The following is a 24,010-nucleotide window of genomic DNA, read 5'->3' on the forward strand; positions in this document are numbered from 1 at the left end:
AGTGACTCTGAAGGTAGAGCTATGGAATCTTGCATGCATTCATTTCAGCTCTCTTATATATAACTGCATTGCTTCTTTCCAGGTAAACTGACACCTGACTGTTCAAAGAAGGCTTTAAAAGTAACTAGTAGCGACTTGAAAATGGACAAAATATGGCATCATAATGTTATCAAAATATGGCATCATAGTGTTATCAAGTACCAGCAGAAAAAGAGTTTGGCCCCCAAGGACATTCATGCTGACATGCTTGCTACATTAGAGGATGACACGCCATCTTTATCAACAGTGCAAAAGTGGGTAGCTGAATTTAGGAGGTGAAGGCAGAGTTTTACAGATGATCCAAGATCTGGACGACCTGCAGCTTCCACCACCGAGGAAAACAATGAATGTGTTCACCTCATATTTGATGAAGAAATACAGGAGGCATGGTTCAGTTTTGATAGACTTTCTCAGCAAAGCAGAGAAAGTCTAACAAGTCTTATAATATTGGACATAAGTAATTGTGAAAAATTAGCTGATTTAAGAAAATTATCATTGATGTTAGTCACTGAAGGAGTAATATGAATAATCCTATTAGGTAGGGTAGATAAGAGTGTAAATCAGGAAGCCTAATCAAGCAATGATCAACCTGAGACACTATGTTCAAGAATGGTGTGATCTTTTTTTTATGCAAGTCAGTTTATCGTGACTTTTGAACTCTAAACAATGAACATGATTAAAAAAAAATCTCTAAAGCTTCCCCTTTTGTAAGATATTTTTGCTCATTAGACTTTTCATTAGTAAGTTATGAATTAGTCAAGTGTATTCAGGAGTACATGAACACACATATGTGGGTGATATACAGACACATATGAGTCATTAACGGGTTTTAAAATAATTATATATAACATGTGATGTGCAATCTTTCACAATCATCAAATTTTTTTTTTATTTTTAGATGATTTAAAACTGTTGAATGGTGCACAGAAACATCTTCGAAGTTAAATGAACAATATCCAGTTCATAATTTCTTAGTTTTGAAACTACATCACACATTTTACACCGTATATACGTTATATCAATTCTCAGTCTGTAACATGAATCAGCTAATTAGGTAAAATTAAATATTTGCACAGTCAGTACCTTGGGAAGTACCCTCTACTGTAGCCCTGGGCCAACCAAAGCCTTATGAGTAGATTTAGTAGACAGAAACCTACAGCAGCTCATGATATATATATATATATATATATATATATATATATATATATATATAGTGTAGTGTTCAGTGAAGGAAAGACGACAAAAAAAGTTATCCATTTCGTGTGTTTAATGAATATAGTATAAATTTTTATTAGCTACTAATAGTTTCGTGTGATGAAAACAACACAGACAGCATTTTATAACACATCTGGTGCCTTCATGCAATTTCAGGCAGTGCTCACATGGTGTGTGTGTGTGTGTGTGTGTGCGCGCGCACGCATGTGTGTGCATATGTCTTTCTACTGCTTGACAACCGATGTTGGTCTGTTTACATCCTTGTAACTTAGCAGTTCAGCAAAAGAACTCGACAGAATAAGTAACAGACTTAAAAAAGGGTGAGTACTAGTTGCAATTTGTTTGACTAAAGCCCTTCAAGTGCTGTCCCAACATGACTGCAGCACAATGTCTCAAACAAGTAAAAGAGAACTGATAAACAGTTGGATGCAATATCTTACTGTCAGGCATTTTGAAAGTCTTCATGGTTTATTAAATAATAATAGCTGCCAAACTAACTGTTGATACTTTCATGTTTGAAATAAGTGTTATGTGATAGAGTAGACAACAGCTTCCTGTATCATCAAGTTTGTTTATTGCAATTACTCTTATGCTGCTAATGAAAAAATACAAAGCAATAGATCTGAAGACAATATATCAGTAATACTTATCACTAAATGCTCAGTTAGTTGATAGGCAGCAAGTCAACTGCACAGAGAGCAAAACTATTTTGTTTCAAACTAAGGACCCACATACAGTTCACTATAGCATTTCAAAGACTGCGCATACATTTGGTCATAACAAAAAATATACTGAGCTCAATTATAATAAAATAAACTAAGAGATATCAGAAATATTATTGGAATATGAATTCCAACCAAAAAGTAGAAATATTCCCCTTAATAACATTTGTATTACTAAAAACACCATATTTGTATTGAGGCTGGTTTTATTCATCTTAGAGATTGTGTGTCAGAAAAACTGACACACAATTAGTTGACATCAGTATCACTATCCTTTATATATGTTTCTCTATTCAAGTTAGCACATCTGCCTGGAAGGCTGTATTTCAACTTGGAATAATGAAAAACAAGAGCTTCATTTTGGTTTGCCAGTTGAGGGGATCAAGCCATACGCTTGGCCACAAAAGACTTCAGTGTTGATTATGAAATTAGCAAAAATGATTTATGATTTAAAGATGTTGTTTATACAAACATCTTCCAAATTACTTCCTAGTTGGGCTCAAAGTTGAATCAATCAGTATTTAACCTAGATGAAAAGATCCTTACTCCACATAATATAGAAAAAGATTTTAAATTAATAATAGTCTAACAACAAACCCTATAGAATATCTTAAAATCTCTGTTTTGCTATGTAAGTCTCAAGAATTAATATAAATTAAAAAATAAGATTGAAGATAAAAATCAATAACTGAGGAATTATTTGGAAATTAGTTTTGAAAATATGTTTTGAAGCTGCCTTATTGAAGAAATATCTGACGGCAGGTCCTAAATATTATCATCTGCCATTTTTCACACAGAACCATATGAAATGAGATATAGTTGTAATATATCAAAATCTAAAGAATGAAGTTGTTTTAATTCATCAGATGTAAACAAACATATGAAATACATCAGCAGTTACACACACACACACACACACACACACACACGCACACACACACGCACACACGCGCACACACACACCGTTTATCTTTTACTTGTTTCAGTCATTAGACTGTAGGCCTTTGAAGAATTTTAGTCAAATGAGCTAACCCCAGTACTTATTCTATCAATCTCTTTTGCCAAACTGCTAAGTTACAGGGATGTAAACACAAAAAAAATACCAAATGTCAAACAGTAGTGAGGGGATAGACACAAACACATGCAGACACACACACACACACACACGATGGGCTTCTTTTAGTTTCTGTCTACAAAATCCACTCACAAGGCTTTGGTCAGCCCAAGGTACCATGCAGTAGTGGTATGAACCCACAACCATGCAACTGGGAAGCAAATTTCATACCACACAGCCACTCCTGCGCCTATATACACACACCCACAAATATTCTCACCTACATCTTTTCACTTGTCTCGGTCATTTGACTGCAGCCATGCTGGAGCACTACCTTGAAGGGTTTCAGTCAAACAGATCGACCCCAGGGCTTATTTTTTAAGCTTTGTTCTCCTGGTCTTCTTTGCCAAACCACAAAGTTACGGTGATGTAAACACACTAACACCAGTTGTCAAGCAGTAATGCAAGGACAAACAGACACAAAGACACACACACATGTGTATGTGTGTGCGTGTGTATGTGTGTGTGTGTATGTAAAAGGCTTCTTTCAGTTTCTGTCTACAAAATCCACTCACAAGGCTTTAGTAGAAGACACTTGCCCAAGATGCCATGCAGTGGAACTGAACCCAGAACCCTGTGGTTAAGAAGCAGGCTTCTTACCACACAGGCTTCTTTCAATTTCCATCTACAAAATCCACTCACAAGGCCTTGGTCAGCCCAAAGCTATAGTAGAAGACACTTGCCCAAAGTGCCATGCTGTAGTGGTATGAACCCGCAACCATGTGGTTGGGAAGCAAATTACTTACCACAGAGCTACTCTTGCACCTATACACACACACACACACACACCTATATATATAAAACACACACACATATCTGCACACATACCAACATAGAAAGAAAGCACATTAAATAATTATGATGATGATAATGATGACACACACACACACACACACACACACGCACGGGAGGAAAGAATGCTATTAGCTATGGCAAGATGGCACAAATTTCTTTCCTTAAAATAAAAAAAATTTTTTTTAAAAAACATTACAAAAGTTTCTATTGAATGTCTCCTATCCCTCTAGTATTTAATAACATAAAAAGTCAGATTCATTTTTTTTTTTTATTCAGTACTACTAGAATAGAAAGAAAATTTAAGAAAAAAACGCATTGTCATTACAGTAAAGTTAAGAATATTAGTCACATAATTCAAGTATCACTCATAAAATACCCAAAACAATAAGTAAAAGTAGGAAAATAGAATATGTATGTTGTAAACTTCAGAAGTAAGTGTGGAGTATTCACCATACAAATATAAATCTGAGATTTAACCCTTTAGCATTCAGGTTTCTTTGTCGAGCGTATTGCTTTTTTATTCACATTGTTTTGTACTAACCATGCATCATCTTGTAGCTTCAAGATTTTGATCGTGTGTTTGTATATTTTTAGAATAACCTTGTAGGGTAGGTGTGCCAGGTTGCATTTAGTCAGTTTTAACATAAAACAGGTAGAATATTTGGGCCAGGTATGGCTGGATTAAATGCTAAAGAGTTAACAAGCAAAAGGTGTTTTGGGGGACTGTCTCTGGAAAGTAAAGGATAGGCTTCCCTTTTTTACAATTAAAGCTGGAATGTACAAATGTATAAATTTCCAGTTATAAAGCTGGTCAACTAATGTAACAGTTATTTCCAATGAAAATATAACTTTTAATAATGAAATTTTGTTAATTTGTCATACAATTATTTAATCTGAACACAAATTTTGTCTAATGTAAAATTTTTAGTAACCTTTAATTCCTGTCTAGATTCTACTTTAACTATAGTTAAAAAAAGGGGAAGTGGTTAGTCTTAAATAATTTCAGCCATACACCAAATCTTGAACAAGCAAACGATGAAACCTCTACGTGATTTTTCAATCTGCTTTAAATACCAGCCAAATCAAGGGTTTTAAAACACACACACATATTGGCTGATGTGGTTATAAATTAGGATAGTCATGGATGGAATGTCTTTCATCAAGGTGAGCTCAATCAGGGCTAGTACTAATCAAAATCTCCTCATGGTGCACACACCAACTTCAAAATTATAAGCTGAATGTCAACTTTAGCAGTCCAGGATGGTCTCCCCTAATGACACAGGACCACAAATACTGTGAAGGGTAGAATACACTGCTTAACAGGTACTTCATTTTATCGACCCTGGAAAGACAAAGGGGAAAAAGCCAACCCCAGAAGGATTTGAACTAAGACTATAAAGAGTCATTCATAACTGACGCCAGGAATTTTGTTTGCCAAACTAGTATTTCTGCTACTATGAGGCCTTTCTCTGACTAAATATCAAAAATAATGCTATATTGCATGGGCAAGAATAAAACCTTGTTTATTTACTACTAACAGAATACAAAGGTGACATGAATGAACTAACAACCATCTAGATCAGTTGTGCAGAATATCTGAAATACCAGGAGTTTATTGTAAATACATATAAACCTGGGGTGGTATATCTACACTGAAAAAAATAATGAATCTTGAATTATATAAGATTCAGTGCACTGACATGGCCACAGCCTTAGGGCTGAAACATATAAAAGAATAAAAATTGTAATGTAGATGTCTTGCAAACAACTCTCACATGCAAGTGCTACCAGTCAAGAACTCTGCATACTGGAAGCCAGCATGTGTATGGGGTCATCGGGAGAGAATGCGTGCCGTTTCGGGGCCTACCTCTCGATAGCATTAATGCGCACCAGCCCCTATCACTGATATGAGGCCCCGCTTGCTAGATCAACTGGTTATTAAAAACAAAGCTCAATATTTCTCTAGCCATCGCTCATCGTCTATTTTTAACCAAATCCAGTGGCTAGCCTTCTCCACTGTAGTTTGGACATCGGTCACGGTGGTATTTACTTTACGATGAGTTAGGCCTAACGATAACAACAGTCGTCTCACACTGTGTCCAACAAACCCTCTACATCCAACTTCGATTGGAAAATTCTCCACTTTCCAGCTTGCGTCTTCACATTCCTCTAGGTTTACATAACGGTCAATCTTTCGAGCCCAAGCGGCGTCCATATTATCTTCATGAGGAACCGTTAACTCGACTAGATTTACAACTTACCTTCTTTCACACTACATTAAAATGTCCGGTTTTTCCGTAACTGGGATGGGAAAGAATGTTTTGGTATTAAGACTTAACCCTTCAATATTCAGATTACTTGTCAAATGTAATACTTATCTATTCATATTGTTTGGAATTAATTATGCATTATTTCATAGATATTGTAAGGTAGGCCAGATCTGGCCAGTTTGAACATAACACAGGTAGAATATTTAGGCCGATTATAGCCAGTTTAAAGGTAAAGGATTAAATACTGTTGTTTCCTTATAGATTTTTTTGAGAATATCAGTGGAAACAGTCGCAATGTGAATGAAACTTCGCCCACGTGCACCGGCTTTCACCCCCACCCATGTCTAACTAAACACCTGAGGTATGTTATTTGTCCTGACATGCAAAGGGGTTCTCTATACAATGTAACTAACCATTAATTATACCACATATCCTAAAATGCAAAATGTACCCCGTTTCTGGCTTAACTGGTCACATGAAGCATACCATGTATCCTACATGCAAGAGGCTCCCTCTACCCTGATCTAACTGACTGCATGAGATATACCATGTGTTCTAACAAGTGAAACAAATGTAAAGTAGAAATGTAAATATATATAACACTGAACATCACACTTGCAATTAATCCCAAACTAATCACCCTACTGAAACAATATAGCAACAACCAGCAATAAGCCTCTTAATTACTAATGCTTTGCTGACATACAAAAGGCTCACATCACTTGGGGAAAACTAGACACATTTATAGTTAAGCATGGTAATAGAATGTTTATAAAGATTAGCTCAATTGATCTGGGGTTTCATCGTTGTAACTATTGTAGCTGGTTCTATCAAATAATCTAGACTGGGGTGAAATACTGAAGGTTGACATGGCTGACTCGAGGTCAAACAACATGAGGTAATGGTCATAGAGATATGATCAGACTTTCAAAACATGAACACCCACAACTTACTTCCTCTCATTATGATCCAGGACTATTATAACCAACGTGTAATGTCCCTTTTTTAAGATGGTGAAATGTGATTTGTTGCAGGTCACCAACTACATAGAGGATCCCTTATAAGCTTGATTATTTCACATGTTCCAATTTAGTTTAATGATGTAGTGCAATTTCATTTCATACAGTGCAGGATTTTGACTGGTTTCTACTTTGGTTTCATAGCTCAGTCAAGAGAATGGCCACCAACCTTTTGCATGAACTCAGAAGCTGGGTAGGGGACATCAAGATAAACTCAGACTGAGAACTCGGGTCGAGTGTTTGAAACAGAATTAGTACTCCACGAAAAGGAACTCAAGGAAAGCAGGGCAGATGGAAGGTTTAAACCAAATGATGGATTAGGATTTGTTCTGACTGAACATATTTTGAGAAAAAAAAAAAAATATACCACAGCACACTAATATGAATGGCAAAAATGAAGATATAAATTTTTATTATGTTGAGGGGGCTTTTGGAAAGTAATACATTTCCCTAACAATGTAACAAGATATAGCAATTTGTTAAACGAATCTACTAATTATGCTACAGATAGGGAACTGTGGTGAAAATGGATTAATAAGTTTGGATACACAACATTTCTTTCAGACTACTCCTTATGGAAAGAGAATGTGATGAAACAAAATATCTTGATAGTTACATTGTACCCCCCAATACAATGCAAATATTATGACAGTGTGCAGTGAGTTTGCACATGAAACTGAAGCATGCGCTAAACATGACCTGCATCTAAAAATAATCAGGAAGTTACATAACACTATAAACATTATTTAATAGCACATGCTTTTTACACCTCTGAGCCTAATCATTCTATTCTGCATATTTAGAAATATCACATTGAGGCACAGAAACAGAAAACACGAAACAAAATAGAAAAAAAAAGAAAGAAATTATGTGGTATATCATTACATGCTGATGACAGTTGCTGTCACACCTGAAAATCTTATTAAGCTGGTGAAGGTATGTGCAGGCAAGATGCATGCTAAAGAAGTTTGCTTCACACCCATGTTGTTCCAGGTTCAATCACACTGCACAGCAACATGAGCAAGTGTCTTCTTCTGTAGACCAGGGCTGACTTATGCCCTTTGTGAGTGAAGTTAGTAGACAGAGACTGTGAAGAAGCCCATCATTTACATGTGTGTGCATCTGAGTGTATGCATGTGTGTGCATCTGAGTGTATGCATGTGTGTGCATCTGAGTGTATGCATGTGTGTGAGCATGTTCAAGCATGCATGCATACATGTTGATACGTGTCACACAGGACTAAATAAATCGTCTGATTGAGTGGGAGAATAGTAGAGAGGGAGACAGCTTTATGCAGTATCAAGAAGATAAAGTATGAAAGATGGGGAAGGAACAGGTTTCTTGCCATAGAGGAAATATCTAGTTCCCTCACACAATATATGGTGGGTGGACAAGAATAATCAGGGTGGAAAGAGAGAAAAAGATGATCCTGGTGAGGTATCACAGCATATCCTCAAGATACAAGAAGGGAAATGGAAGAGTGTGAAGAGAAAGGACTGAGAAAGTTAAATGGGTAGAGGATGCGAGAGAGTGTAGAAGGAGAGTGGGAGATGGTTAGAGATGGGGTAGGGGTAAATGTAACAAATGGAAAGTAAAGGTGGAGGGGTAGTCAATGATTAATATGAATTGGAGAGAAGGTGATAAGATTGAAGGATGGATATCATTAAAGTGCTTTTAATTAGCATTTGATAAAAGCCAGAATATAAAGAATATTACTCGATTTTTGCCTCTAAAATGTTGTAAAAATTTGATGAATAGTAATAGATTGACCACAACTAATATTCCAGCTATTATTATCTCATACACATATGTTCGTCACTGGAACACTGTGAGCAGTTGGGGTGGTATTGCTTTGCTTACATAGATTTTTTTTTATATTACTAGTGGTGAGAGTAAGCAGAGCGATAACAGGTAAATTTTGCAGGACTTTATGAGGTTTAAAATATTGCTCATGTTGATATTTATAGAGAAAAGTGGTGTAGATATGTTTAATGTTTGGTTTAGTATGAGACACAGAAAGACTGACAAGTGGAAGAATCAGGTTGGTTTTAGGTAATGGGACAGTGAGGGCGTGATGCTCGTAGTAGCAGTAGTTATGGCGCTTTGGAGTATGCAGTGTTAGTAGTGATGGACAGTGATGGTATGGAGCTTATAGTAGTAGAGCCTACAACAGCAGCAGCAACGGTGGAGTATTGGTATGGTGCTGTGGTAAAAGCAGTAATGGGATATAGCTTAAAGCAGCAGTCATGGACAGTGAAGTTATGGGGCTGCAATAGTAGCAGTGATGACAGCAGTGGTACGAAGCTAAGAGTGGTAGCAGTAGCGATGGATAATGCTGGTATGGAGTTGCAGCAGTAGGGGAAACAGTGAGGTGATTAAGGTGCTGCTACCAAATTCCAACCCTGTAGTAGACACGAAAGTGGTGCTTTATATGCAGTATATTACTCTTGTCCATGAAGGCAGGAACTAAGCATTACTCTGCTCATGAAAGTGGGTAGGGGGTAGCAATAAATTCAGTTTTTGTTGGGGTTTTTTTTATACCTTTTTTAAACTCTTAATTACCATGCAAATACATAAATTTCCATAGATACCAAATTTATGACAACATATTTCCACTCATTCTTTCCTTGCATGAGTTTTGGATAAAATCAAAGAACAAAGTAATATTATATCTTCTGCCATTCATGAAGATTCTGTACTAGTCTATCGTCAAAATTAAATTGATTGAAACTGATATGATAATCAATGTTTTATATATATATATATATACATACACATACATATATATAAGCAGAGACAGGTGTTGTCTGCCTTCAGAGAGAGAAGCTTTTCCCACGTAATACAGGTGCAGTCTATTTTAAAAATACATATTACCAAAGACAGCTGCATTCTATTTGTCATTTACTTGGTCATGTCCCCATATACAGGTACCATCTACCTGAGAAATGTATGTCCTAGAGATAGGTCCCATCTACATCATTTACATGGAAACTAATCATCATTATTGACCAACTGATGTGCTGCTGTTGTTTAAAACCAACACAGAATTGCTCAACCACACAACTTAGTCCCTAATGTAGATCAGACATATGTAATTTTATAGATTTGCTGTAGTTTTGCTTGTTTTTTGGGGGGGTTTTCTTCAGTGATTTACAATGCTGATTCAATTAATTGAACCACTTTTTATTCAATGTAAGATAATTTAAATTCTTCACACACAGAAACCAGCTTCTTTGGCATGAATATATGGCAAAATAGATGTTGGATCATCAAAGAAGCCTACAATGATTACTCCACCTGTTAGAAATAAGAGCAAAATATTACTCAAATCACACCCTATTGTCTTAAAAAAGGAAGAAGACATTGGATAATGTCTTTTTATAGCTTAGAGAAAAGCAGAGAATTTATGGCTTGTGGAGTAAACTGGGGAAAGAAACTAAGACCCCTGTGATACTACATTAGAAAGAGTCATCACATAAAGAGTTATTCTAAGATTTAGTTCAAATGGTCACTACAGAGTGAACTTTGTATAAAGCAACAAACAGTCAAGTGATGGTGTCAAAACCCAGAAGACAGATAGAGTTTCCCATTTGATATCTGTTATATGTAGTCCAACACACATCATTACGAAATAAGACAAGATGATCAAGGCTGAGTACCTTTAATCATAGGTCTGCTCAATCAGGACTAACTTGGGATTAAATACCAACAGCTTTATGTTACAACTAATACAAAATTATATCAAACGAGTTGGTTACAATAGAAAATATATTAGTATGAGAAAACATTAAAAAACACACACACAAATATAATTCATGAAATACAGATGTGTATAATATTTATGTGGAGGCGCAATGGCCCAGTGGTTAGGGCAGCGGACTCGCGGTCATAGGATCGCGGTTTCGATTCTCAAACCGGACGTTGTGAGTGTTTATTGAGCGAAAACACCTAAACACGAGGCTCTAGCAAGGGATGGTGACGAACCCTGCTGTACTCTTTCACCACAACTTTCTCTCACTCTTACTTCCTGTTTCTGTTGTGCCTGTAATTCAAAGGGCCAGCCTTGTCACACTCTGTGTCACGCTGAATCTCCCCCCCGAGAACTACATTAAGGGTACACATGTCTGTGGATTGCTCAGCCACTTGCACGTTAATTTCACGAGCAGGCTGTTCCGTTGATCGAATCAACTGGAACCCTTGTCGTCGTAACCGACGGAGTGCCAACTGACTAATAATATTTATAATGTGAATACAAACATGGAATGGCAGTAAACTGCAATATTTTGTCTCAAAAAAAAACCTATCAAAGAGACATGTGTAAAAACAAGGATTCACTCAGAAAGCCAGTATATCTCCAGGCATACGTTTTGAGCTGATTCGGTCATCATATCAAGATACTGAGTTGCTCTAAGACTAGCTTCAAATAGTCACAAAAGAGTGTCCTCTGGAAATTCTGAGCTAAGCTGAAAATGCTTGTTCTGATATAAGAATTAATAAATAATACATTTAATGAGTTGTGTAAAAGCTAATATTTTCACTGGAAACAGGTGTTACATTAAAATACCAGTGTATATAACAATGTGTGTATAAGTGTGGGATGATGTTTAGTTATAATATTTTATTTCAGAGAAACATCTCACAAAGACATATAAATGATAGAAACTTTACTGTAGAGAGACTGCTTGGCATTCAAGTCATTACATTTTTTATAGCACATTAAAACTTAACAAAACTATGAAATGCCACAACACACACACACACACACACATATATGTAATTATATTTCTATCACACTCCTATTCATCTTGGCTCTTCTGTTCTCTTTTATTCGATTCATTAGCTAGGTCGCTGAGTGAATAAATGCAGGAGAGTAGTGAGGACTCTAATGCGGTACAAGGCAATTCCCAAGGGGGTGGTGCCACTATGATTTCATCTAGGATACTTTGCAAAATAGTTAGGAAATGAGATATGGGGTGCTAGACAAGATCCTTTAGTCTTGTCAAGAACATGGTAATCCTTTCTAGTACTGGTGCCATAGTAAAATGCACCCAGTTCACTGCAAAGTGTGGGATTGAGAGGACTGTTTAGTCTTGTTGAAGACATGACAAGATGCTAATGCTAGTGCTATAATAAAATGCACTCAGTACACTCTGTGAAGTGGTTGGTGTAAGGTAGGATAACCAGTCATAGAAACCAAGTCAGATATAAAGAGATATGGTCCTTCACTCCATTTAACCCAACTCCATATAGAAAGTGAATGGAAAACAATGGCAATAATATATTTTATGCCGCCTTTAACTCAATGTTTTCAAGTTGACATTAGTTACAAGGGTCTGTCATCGTATCGTCGTCGTTTAACATCCGCTTTCCATGCTAGCATGGGTTGGACGATTTGACTGAGGACTGGTGAAACCAGATGGCTACACCAGGCTCCAATCTGATTTGGAAGAGTTTCTACAGTTGGATGCCCTTCCTAATGCCAACCACTCCGAGATGTAGTGGGTGCTTTTACGTGCCACCGGCACGAAGGCCAGTCAGGCAATACTGGCAACGGCCACGCTCAAAATGGTGTATTTTCCGTGCCACCTGCACAGGAGCCAGTTCGGTTGCACTGGCAACGATCTCGCTCGAATGTCTTTACGGAATATAATTCTAATTCCTTTAACAATCCAATTGAAAATGGTATCTAGCAAATTGTTAGTCATCAACTTCACCTTCTATACTCTTTTACATATGACATTCATAATAAGTATTACATACCAGGATACAGCTACATTCTCAAAAAATACTCAACCAGACTTCCACTGAATCTACAGTCACTACACAAAGCATTTACTGAATGCAAGCATAATAATAATCTCAGATTAATTTGCTATGTAGCATCTAATTTACATTCTTAAAATAAAGTCATTAGAAATTTACAAAGCATTTTATCTAAACTAATTACAGCAATGTGAAATGAAAAACGAGAATTAATGAAATTATGATAGAACTCGTTGGGATTCATCCACAAAGAATGGATTTATAATTAGTCATAGTTTAGCCTTAAGTCAGACTGGATCCAGCAGATCCATGATCAAAGGTATTCCATCAAGGGGCTACATTATCCAAAATGTTCTTCCATGAAGCTTGAAAGGTGTCAGTGAAGATTTGGTTGCAATTTCTAACAAGACAAGCACCTTGGTAGAAGCTCCCTCATTCGCTATTTTCTACATTGTTTCTAACGTAGACAAAAGACCTAAAAACTTAAGGCAAAAGGTCAGTCCTTTAAATTGAACCCATTAAATTGAATATTTGACTGGAACTCTATTTTATCGATTCCTGATGGATGAAAGGCAAAGTTGACTGTGACAGGATTTGAACTCAAAACGTAAAGATCTACAAAAATTACAGCAAGACATTTTGTCTGATGCCCTAACATTCTTGCTCTTAATGAACTCTAGCCTCTTATTTTTCATTAGCTTGGCTTCATCAGCAGTTTTTTCTTTTATTAGATTTCGAAAGTTGTAAGTCATGACAACAAGAGAAGCTGACACAGGGAGCTTAGATAGGAAATTAGCATTATTGTTACAATAACTATGATTGTTTTTCTGAGTTTTAAATCAAGATAACATCAATACAAGAATTGAGCTCATCACATTTTTGAGAGCATTACTTTAAATCTGTGAATTTGCCATTTGCTATGCTTATAGTGTTTGTATGTGAGAGAAGGTTAGACATATGGTAATATATGGTTGAGAGGAAAGGGGAAATGAGAGAGAGAAGACAGGAGGATAATTCAGTGGTGACAAGAGACATTGACAAGGAGGGAAAAAGATGAGGATAAAAGAGGGAGAGGGATACGCTCAGAGAATGTGAGAAGGGAAATAAGTAGAAGGAAAGAAGAGAGAGAGATAGCAGAGAAAAGACAGAAATGACAGGGTGAAAAAGAGATGAAAATAAAATATGGAAAACAGATAATGGTAAGGAAACAAGGCTGAAAACATCATAGAAAAATGGGAGTGGCAGTGGTAGGAGTGATAGTCCATTAACCCAAGATTATAGAGTTAAAATTCAACCAATGAAAATTGGTAATACCAGAATATTAGGTGAACTCTAAAAGGTGTTATATTCTGTCTTTTGGCAAAAACATTTTTGTTCCAAATTAAGAGAAAGTATTTATTTAGTCGGTCAGGAGTTGAAGTTTCAAGCAGATTGACCACACAAGACTTGATAGCAGAACAATAGCTCAACAGCAGTATGAAGGTCCAGACTGTATAACTGATGAACAGCCAGCTAGATAGCTATTTTAGGTGCTAATACTACCAAGATCAACTTCCAGATCAATAAGAGGAAATATATGCAGCATATTGGAACAGGTGATGAACAACCAGAGTAATTGATGCCATGAGTCATAATGAAACATTTACTCAATTACCTCCATGTTAAAAGGAGATACTCATACAATAATATCTACGACAAACCTAAAAGAACTGCAATTTAGCTGTTCAACTTGCTGGAAATAGCAGCTAAAGCTCCCTAAAAAAAATACACTATCATTCATAAAAGTAGAATACATTGGATAACACTTTTCTAGATATACAAAAAGACAGGACAGTAACAGATGGAATTATCATAGATTTATTGACCAGCACTTGGGATAAAATGGCAAGGCATCACTGTCCCTGTTACTTAGCTAACCCCTGCTTAAGCAGATCAAATGGTGTTAAAATGTTTGCTATTCATATTTATTTGATTCTAACGAAAAGGTGTAACATTATAGATTATTAGGATATTAGGTGTTGAGTGGAGTGAGAATTTCTCTCCCATCACTGGTACAATGTCCATAAATAAGCACAGCATTTGACTCTCAATGGACTAGTCTATCTGAAAGCAGGACAATTATAGCTCACTACCATTAGCAGCAAGGGCACTGTATTTATAGAGCTGAATTAACAGTTACCTTTAGATTTAAATAATAGAACAGTCAATCACTGCAGTTTTCTCACTGAAAATACTGTAAATGAAGCAGATAGAGAATCAGTATGTGTTATATACAAGTTGGTGAATATTTTAAACAATAGATACGATGGGGGTTTCATAAGCAATTAAATACTTTACAAATAGTTATTTCATCAACCACTGAGAAAAACTACAATAGTAAAATGTCTCCTGGGGCTAAATTACAGCAACATTCATCCTAAACCAGGACTGCCATGTTATGTTGGCAAAAATCTTTACTCCAAAGTACTGTTGCTGAATATCTCTTGTGAGATTTTAAAAAATAGTAATTTTCTAATGTTTACAATATGGTGAAAATAAGTCCATAACTCATTTGGTAACAGTGGTCGTACTAAAGTATTCGTTTAAATAAATTGTATCTATAGAAAAATTGGCTTGATGGTTCCCATCTTTCTCCAAGAAGTTAGGGGAACATGTGGTTTAAACCAAACAAGTTAACAAAATACAGCATCTCCACTGCTTACATAGCACTGTATGAACTAATGTTACCTATTTATTAAATAATATGAGTGAGTGCTGAAAAGCTCCTAGCTTTTAGGGTATCATGAAAAGTATGGTTGGCACCCAGCATTCTAAGTTCTTTTAGAGGGTTTAGGAAAACTGAAGGACCACTGTAATAAGTGTGTGAATCTGAAAGGGGAATATGTTGAATAAAATCATAATTAACCGATCCTCCTGTATTTTTTAATACCCAAAGACAGGAACTTTTCATCACCTCCTCGTACATAAAGCTTTTGTTCAGTCTAACATACAATATGTCAACACTTTTTTTTTCATGAAGCAATTATTCTATAAACTCAGTCAATTATTAAGTATCTATAATATGGATTCTCTAGAAAACTAACAATCTTTAATTTGTTTCATTTTGACTGCAGCCATGCTGGAGCACCGCCTTAATTAACTGAAGGGATTTGTGGCTTGTCTGCCTTCCTACTTATTAAGACTTTGGTTTTTGCTAGGTTGACTATAAGGTCCTTCGATTCTAATCCTTGCTTCCACAACTGAATATATATATATATATATATATATATATATAAACATAATTAAGGGATCAGCAAATACTTGCTTCACCACATACCGAAGTTCAGAAATAGCAGCTAAAAAAGCTGAGACTCCAACAGATAGCATTACTTGTAACTCACAAAGGCAAAAACAAGAAGAAAAAACAATGAAAACTAACCATTCCGAAGATTAATCGTAGACGCGTTTCTGGATTATGAGTGATAAATACTCAATTTCCTTCATCGATACGATATTCCAGTAGTAAATTCGACTATGCTAGCAAACTGTGCATGCATGAACGAGTAACATTCTACATCAACACAGATCTGAAAGCATAACCGAATCTACCTTGGCCAGCTATCCTTCCTTCAAGAAATTACCATGTGTGTGACAAGCAATACCGCAGAGAATCTGCGTTTACTAACAGGGAGTGAATAATTATTACAAATTAAAAGGGTAAAGGATTATCAATTTATTAATAAATCAACAATTAATAATTTTCACCAAGCCCTTCGGTATGTAAGCACCATTATCGGTGGAGAACTTATTTAAAAGTTCAAATATTTTTATAAACATAATTAAGGGACCAGCAAATATTTGCTTCACCACACACACATATATATATATATATATATATATATAGTTATTAATATTTCTAAGTCTCTCTAAAGGAGACTACGGCAGCAGTACTGGAAATTAATAGTTATCGCCAAGCCAACATGGCAGTCCCAAAATTATATATATAAAAAAGACAGACTTCTCTCTTTAGTTTCCGTCTATCAAATCTACTCACAAGGCTTTGGTCAGCCGAGGCTATAATAGAAGGCACTTGCCCAACGTGATATGCAGTGGTACTGAACCTGGGACCATGTGGTTGGGAAGCAAACTTCTTACCACACAGCCAAAACTGTTGTTTATGTTTATGAATCAATCAATTGCAACCATCACTGCCTGTACAAAGGAGATGTAATTATGTTACAACTATCAAAGAACATCAAAAAAAAAAAAAAAAAAAAGACTGGAGGATGCTTCAGAAGAGATAAACAGAAAAATTAAAATGAGTTAATTAAATCTGATGATTAATGTAATCCAATAAGGTGACAAAAAATAGAATCTGTAAACTACCAGGGAAAATTAGTTTTACTGTTTATTCGCATCCTTTTACATTCATCGTCATAATTTAACATCCAGGTTCCTTGCAGGTATAGGCTGGATGGTTAGGTAGGACCCGGCAAGAGCAAGGACTGCATTGTACTCCAGTATCTTCTTTGGTATCATTTCTATGGTCGGATGCCCTTCCTAATGTCAACCACTGTATAGTGGATACTGTGGTGCTTTTTTTATTACCCAATAGCACCAGTGGGGTTACTGTGTAACTTACAAGACTATAAACCACAAGGCAGGTCCTTATACAAAGAGATGAGGGGTTAAAGCTTAAGAGAAGAGGGCAGAGCAGGTTTTTTGTTGTAGAGGAGGGGGGGCTACTCAGATTTAGACAAGAGAGAGACAATAATTAGTTGGAGCTGCAAAGAGATGAAACCTTCACCAGTAAACTTTTCCTTGCAAGACGTACATAAAATGAGATATATTTGATTATATTCTCCTCTATAATTTGTGGTCATGTGCCAATTTCAAAATAGATATTCAAAAATATCCCACTTTTCTGTTTGCTAGAATGATTTTTCCAAAAAAGGAACTGGTAGCTGTATGCTGAAAAAGAAGATATTGATTGAGTTATTTAGCCCTAGGTAGCCCCGATTCAGTAGATCTCTGATCAATTGTAACTAGACTATCAGTTTTTATGTTTTTATCTATGTATAGTGTACCAGAGATTACATTAACCAATATGTCCTTTATTTCAGTAGCATGTGGTTTGAGGAACATTCAGCTACTGTTTCTAACAAAATAAGTGACTACATTGACTTGATTTTGATCAAATAAAAAAGATTTCTATCAGCCCAGTCTAGTAGAAGGGTTCTGTACCCATATCTTTCACTGGCCCCCTAAGACCAGTAATACACATTGTTAATATTCCTCTTAAATGGTTGCAAATAGATGACTGCAAATAAAATATGTGCAGGAAGGAGTTCTGGGGAGGTAGTTAGAGAGACCTTAATGGGGAGTGAGGATTTAAATGATACAGATAGTGAAAGAGAGAGAAGCAAATTGAGAGTGCATAAGTGAGACCAGTTGTCCAGCTCTCAAAATCAGAGACCACAGTAACATTGGCAAAGGCAGCATGTCAAATAGGCCAGTCAGTCAAATGGCCTTTCTTTGAATGCAGTCTAAGATATCCAGGAGTGTGTGTGTGTGTAGCATCTGCAGACCTAGTTACAGGAATAGTGCTCCATTTCAAAAGTTGAGCTTTGTAGACGATTAATATCTGAAATATTTTCTGGTGCTGAAGTTTTGTAATGCCGTGTTTGTTATGTCAAGGATATGTGTTCATCAGAAGAGGTCCTCACTGATGGTGAGATCTAGCATTCATAGCAAATTTGAGGTTTCTAGTTGCATGCTGCTTGTATTTGGGGTGGTGGGGAATAAATTTTTATCAATGTGTGTAGTGATTTTTATATTTGTATTGTCGAAGGAGATAGGATTGGCAAGACCTCAATGAAAGATATTTATGAATTCTCTGTTTATGAAGCCAGTGCAGGTTTGGTATGGGGGAGTGTATGATGCATGTTGATAATGCTTAAAATTAGGTTAGGGAGAAATGAAAGGTGCTATCATCAGTGTAAAAGTGGGCATTGTTAGAAGTGACAGAAAATAGATTGCTAGCATATAGGAGAAAATGTGTGAAGGACAAAATTGAACCCTGAGGTCACATCAAAGTTGACAGAATACAGGCCAGAGAGAGCTCAACATATGCCATAATAGTTGATCTGACAGAGAGTCAGCAACACAAGAGACAGGAGATAGAACAGTTTTGCTAGCAGATTTGCATGCTAGACAGGTTTAAAAGTTTTAATACTGTTGAAGGTAACAATACTACTTTCCCTAAATTTATTAAGTGTGGAACTCTACAGGTAACATATGAGAGTAGGACACTGGAACATTTGATGTTGCAAAAGATATACTGGTGGTCATTAAAAAGGAAATGAGATTCAATGTATTCAATGTAATGAAGGGAGTTATTCTTAATGGCTGTTACAATCCCCTTTGAAATGTAGGAAGTAAATGTGATAGGACAGTAGTTAGAAGGGTCCAGGATGTTTTCCTTTTAGGAAATGGGACTCACTGCATCTTGTTTTCAAAAAGATTACTATAACTGGTGAAGATTATGAAGAGCTTAATAATAGATGGAATAACCAAACTAATATAATATATTCAAAGCAAATGTAATGTAGTGGTTTTTGCTTCAAATCAGACACTTGAGCAAGAAAGAAGCAAAAAAAAATGAGGTATAAAAAGCGCCCACACATAAAATTTTATATGCAAAAGTGTCGCTAAAGATCTGAAGCTAACAAAAAGGGAAAACAAATGGAGAAATGGTCAGAGACATCAAATATCACCAGTTTCAAATAAGACTACCCTTTTCCCATGTAAAAATGCAAGTAAATATCAATGTACATGCATAGACACATGTTACCAAATGACCACTGACTTCCAAGTTCATCCAATCTTTGACAGGTTTTAAAAATTACTGAATTCCCCAAAGCAGAGTTGGTGGGATTGCTGGTTTAGTCACCAACAACTTGGTCACAAGAAACTTGAAATATACATCAGGTCATTGACATTACATAAGTTAAAAGTAATTAGTAAGTTAATGGTAAGACCTAATATAGATGAAGCACTAGCAAACGAATGCTTCATGTTTGAACTAAAAATATTTTTAAGATTGTAACAACAACAAATTTAGATAAGTTACAACACCCAGTGTCATGTTTTATTGTTCTTGATTCAACTTGAATTAAGGTCAATAAAATAGGCATCAATGACAGCAAAGACTGAACATGTTATTGATATATATACACTCCCATTGTAGACTAATTTACAAGTATATCAGCTTGAAAACACTGGTTCTTATCCAATCAGCAAAGTTAAGCAATGCATCACTGCTATGATCAATGCACTTGAATAATCAATTGGGAAACATTAACTGTCTTATATATCTTTAGTTTTCTAACAACAGTTGAGCTCACCTGGTTAAGAATTCTCAATCAAGACATCCCAAATTTGTTTCTACTTGCCCAAGATGCAGAACATAGCTTCAGGTTGAACCCAAGCATTGTGAGTTAAATAGGTGAGACAGAAAATGTTTGGAAGCCTACTGGTTTGACTGTCCCTTATAATTCAATGGACCAGCCTTGTCATACAAACACATTGACTCTCCTTGATAATTAGGTTAGAAGTGCATATCATCATCATTGTTTAACACCCATTGTCCATGTTGGTATGGGTTGGACAGTTTAACCAGGGCTGGTAAGCTGAGGGGCTGCAACAGACTCCAGTCTGATTTGGAATGGTTTCTACAGCTGGATGCTCTTCCTAACGCCAACCACTCCAAGAGAGTAATGGGTGCTTTTTCATGCCACCGGCACGGGTGCCAGTTGCATGACACCAGTATCTGCCACATCTACGATTTCACTTGGCTTGATGGGTCTTCTTCACAAGCACAGCATATTGCCAAAGGTCTCCATCATTTGTCATTGCCTCCATGTGTAAGTGGATATTAAGGACAAAAAGGATTTTGACACAAAATTACAAGCTGAATATTTAAGTGTTTATTTATATCTGTTTATGGCCCTTATCTTAACCTAAAGTTGTAGATAAATGTGAAACTCCTATGAAAAACAGGTTCTCAAATATGAAAATTGTAATTAACCACCAACTCTTACCTAAGTTTAACAACAAAAATTTAGGGACTAGATTTTATTAACACAACGAATTATTCTTTTATTCTTTTACTTGTTTCAGTCATTTGACTGTGGCCATGCCGGAGCCCCAACTTCAGTTGAACAAATCAACCCCAGGACTTATTCTTTGTAAGCCTAGCGCTTATTCTAACAGCGTGTAAACACACCAACGCCAGTTGTCAAGTGATGGGCAGACAGACAGACAGACACAAAGATACACACACACACACGTGTGTGTGTGTGTGTGTGAAGGTGCGTAGCTTAGTGGTTAGGGCTATTCGGCTCACGATTGGAAGGTCGTGCGTTCGATGCCAGGCGACGCGTTGTGTCCTTGGACAAGACACTTAATTTCACGTTGCTCCAGTCCACACAGCTGGCAAAAATGAGTAAAATCTGTATTTCAAAGGGCCAGTCTTGTCACACTGTGTCACGCTGAATCTCCCCGAGAACTACGTTATGGGTAAACGTGTCTGTAGAGTGCTCAGTCACTTACAAGTTAATTTCACGAGCAAACTGTTCCGTTGATCGTATCAGTCGGGACCCTCGTCGTCGTAATGGACGCACTGCTCCTATCATATATATATATATATATATATATATATATATATATATATATATATACGACCGCTCTTCTTTCAGTTTCCGTCAACCAAATCCACTCATAAGGATTTGGTCGGCCCTAGGCTACAGTAGAAGACACTTGACCAGGTTGCCACGCACTGGGACTGAACCTGGAACCATGTGGTTGGATAGCAAGTTTCTTACCACACAGTCACATTATATCAGCTTTCCTTTGAGATCGTTAACCTTTCGTTCAATCTTCTCAGGGGAAAGGGACACTGTAAGTGAACCCCTTCTCCGAGCCAAACGTATCATGGACAGAGAGAAAAGAATGCCCCCCCACCCAATACTTAACAGGTACTTTATCGAACTTGGAAGAATGAAACGCAAGGTGACCTAACCGGGATTTAAACTCCAAGCGCAGCGAATGGATATCGTGAGGCAATTCTTGTTGACACTCCTCCAACACCTCGGCCTATCCGCCACCTTATTCATTTTCTCTTGCCATTCATAATCATTTTCTCTTCCTTTCGAAGTATTCATTTCAATTATACTGTACCGCTCCGAGAGATCTCTTTCTCGATCGTTGTTTGTGTAGCCTAGGTTCAGTTACGATGGAGCAAGCTTAGAGAGATGGTAGGGTGAAATAGGAAGGAAATTTGTCTATCTGTAACAGTTTCAACGACCAGGTTAAGGAATCATTCGTATGTTCGTTTCCTTGGAATGTAAAAAGGGGCTAAAAGAGTCCAACTAGGTTATGAAATTACCTCTATTTTATTGTAACTTGTATGGTTGAACGAGAGAACTAAATGGTGCATTATTACAATATGGTTAGCGATTCTGAACATAGGTATCAAACTACAAGAAACAAAGTATATAGCTCGGTGCTCTCTTGCGCCTGACACCCATCTGACGGTCAGGTATGTGCTATAAAGGGACAGAGAGATGAGATCTAGAAATAGTCACGTTTTCTTTTTCAAAACAATGCATGTATAGCAATGTAAGTGAATCGATACTCAAAGAAGCGAAAGTGGACAGTAGACATGGGTTAGCTAAAACAGAAATAATAGGCTATGTCGGCAACAGTTGGTTTCGTTCTAAAATGGTTTATTAAGATTCATTTATGGGGTGCATGCAAAGCAGTCAGGGAATTTCCAGAAAACAACGACGATGCCAATGCTGAAGGGAAAGGAAACCTTTTAAACGACCAAACAACAAATCTTATATCTTTTCTATCTCGTCCCACCAACTTTTTACGGCAAAATTATAAAAGCAACATTTCACATATCTTCCATAGTAAATACAGAGATAAATACATTCACGAGAAAATTAAGAAAAAATGCTTGGTCATTAGCCGAGCATTCAGTTTGTGCCCCCGTTTCCCCTCTTCTCGTTTAAATCGAGGTATTACATAAATATTTCATTTAACAACCCGAGGATACTCGGACAGTGTTTGGTGTGAAATATAAAATGAAAGTTGTGTGAGAGAGAAAACATGGTAAATGAAAAGCGAAAGGAGAGGGTAAATAGTGCATTTTTATAGACAACACGGTTACATTTAATAGTCTTGAGTGAGTTTATGTTGGCAGAACTGAATAGGTATAGGCAGAACAAGAAACAACATTAAACATACCTTGTATTTGTCAAAACCGGCAAGAATAGACGGTGTGAGACCGACTATATCAGCCATCTTGATAGAGCAGACAATATTGTAAATGCGAGCGTTTGATCGGTAATATATGCTCTATTGACCAATCAGAGATGTCGTTGCAAAAGACTGTTGGAATTTATGTAAAGATGGAGAGAGAAATATAGAGATGGAAGAGAGAGAGAGAAAGAGAGAGTAAGTGAGAGAGTAGTAGTAGCAGAGGAAAAGACTAAAGAAAAACGTGACACAAACACGCGCACATACATATTTTATATATATAGTCAGCAGAAGTTATAGTGACTGAAGGATTGTGTGGTACTACTAAAGCAGCACGGTCCCGAACGCGCAGCCGCGCGTCCGCGCCAGCCAGTCGTGAGTGGTCGATCCCAACCCCAACCCTAACCCTAAACACGTATTCATTTGCACACGCGGGTTAGGGTTAGGGTTAGGGATAGGGTTAGGGACAGGGTTAGGGTTAGGGTTAGAGACAGGGTCAGGGCTAGGATCGACCACTCACGACTAGCTAGTGCGGACGCGGAACTGTGCGACTGTGCGACCGCGCGCTCGGGACCGTGCTGCTTTAGTAGTACCGGATTGTGTGTTTCATACACTGGGTTGAACATCACCAGGTAGTGCCATCTTAAGGCATGCGAACAGTAAACAGATGCATAGGGGCCTCACGGCTCTAGGGACACCGTTTTGATCCATGTATACTGTGACTTAGTGTCTAATACATTTGTAAGGGACGACCGTGCGAACTCATAA

General features: G+C 36.9%; 1 protein-coding gene across 1 annotated transcript in view; it reads right to left on the reverse strand.

Moving 5' to 3' along the window:
- Positions 1 to 23,305, reverse strand: part of LOC106883588 (ethanolaminephosphotransferase 1) — a 134,559-nt gene extending 111,254 nt beyond the window's left edge. The window contains exons 1-2 of the mRNA XM_089357264.1: positions 23,231 to 23,305; positions 15,117 to 15,170 (exon numbers count right to left, since the gene is read on the reverse strand). The gene's annotated coding sequence lies outside the window, so the exon portion shown is untranslated. The remainder of the gene's footprint in view (positions 1 to 15,116; positions 15,171 to 23,230) is intronic.
- Between the last annotated feature and the right edge of the window lie 705 nt (positions 23,306 to 24,010).

Source organism: Octopus bimaculoides, chromosome 9, assembly GCF_046866305.1.
Source record: "Octopus bimaculoides isolate indiv1 chromosome 9, ASM4686630v1, whole genome shotgun sequence".
Classification (NCBI taxonomy): Eukaryota; Metazoa; Mollusca; class Cephalopoda; order Octopoda; family Octopodidae; genus Octopus; species Octopus bimaculoides.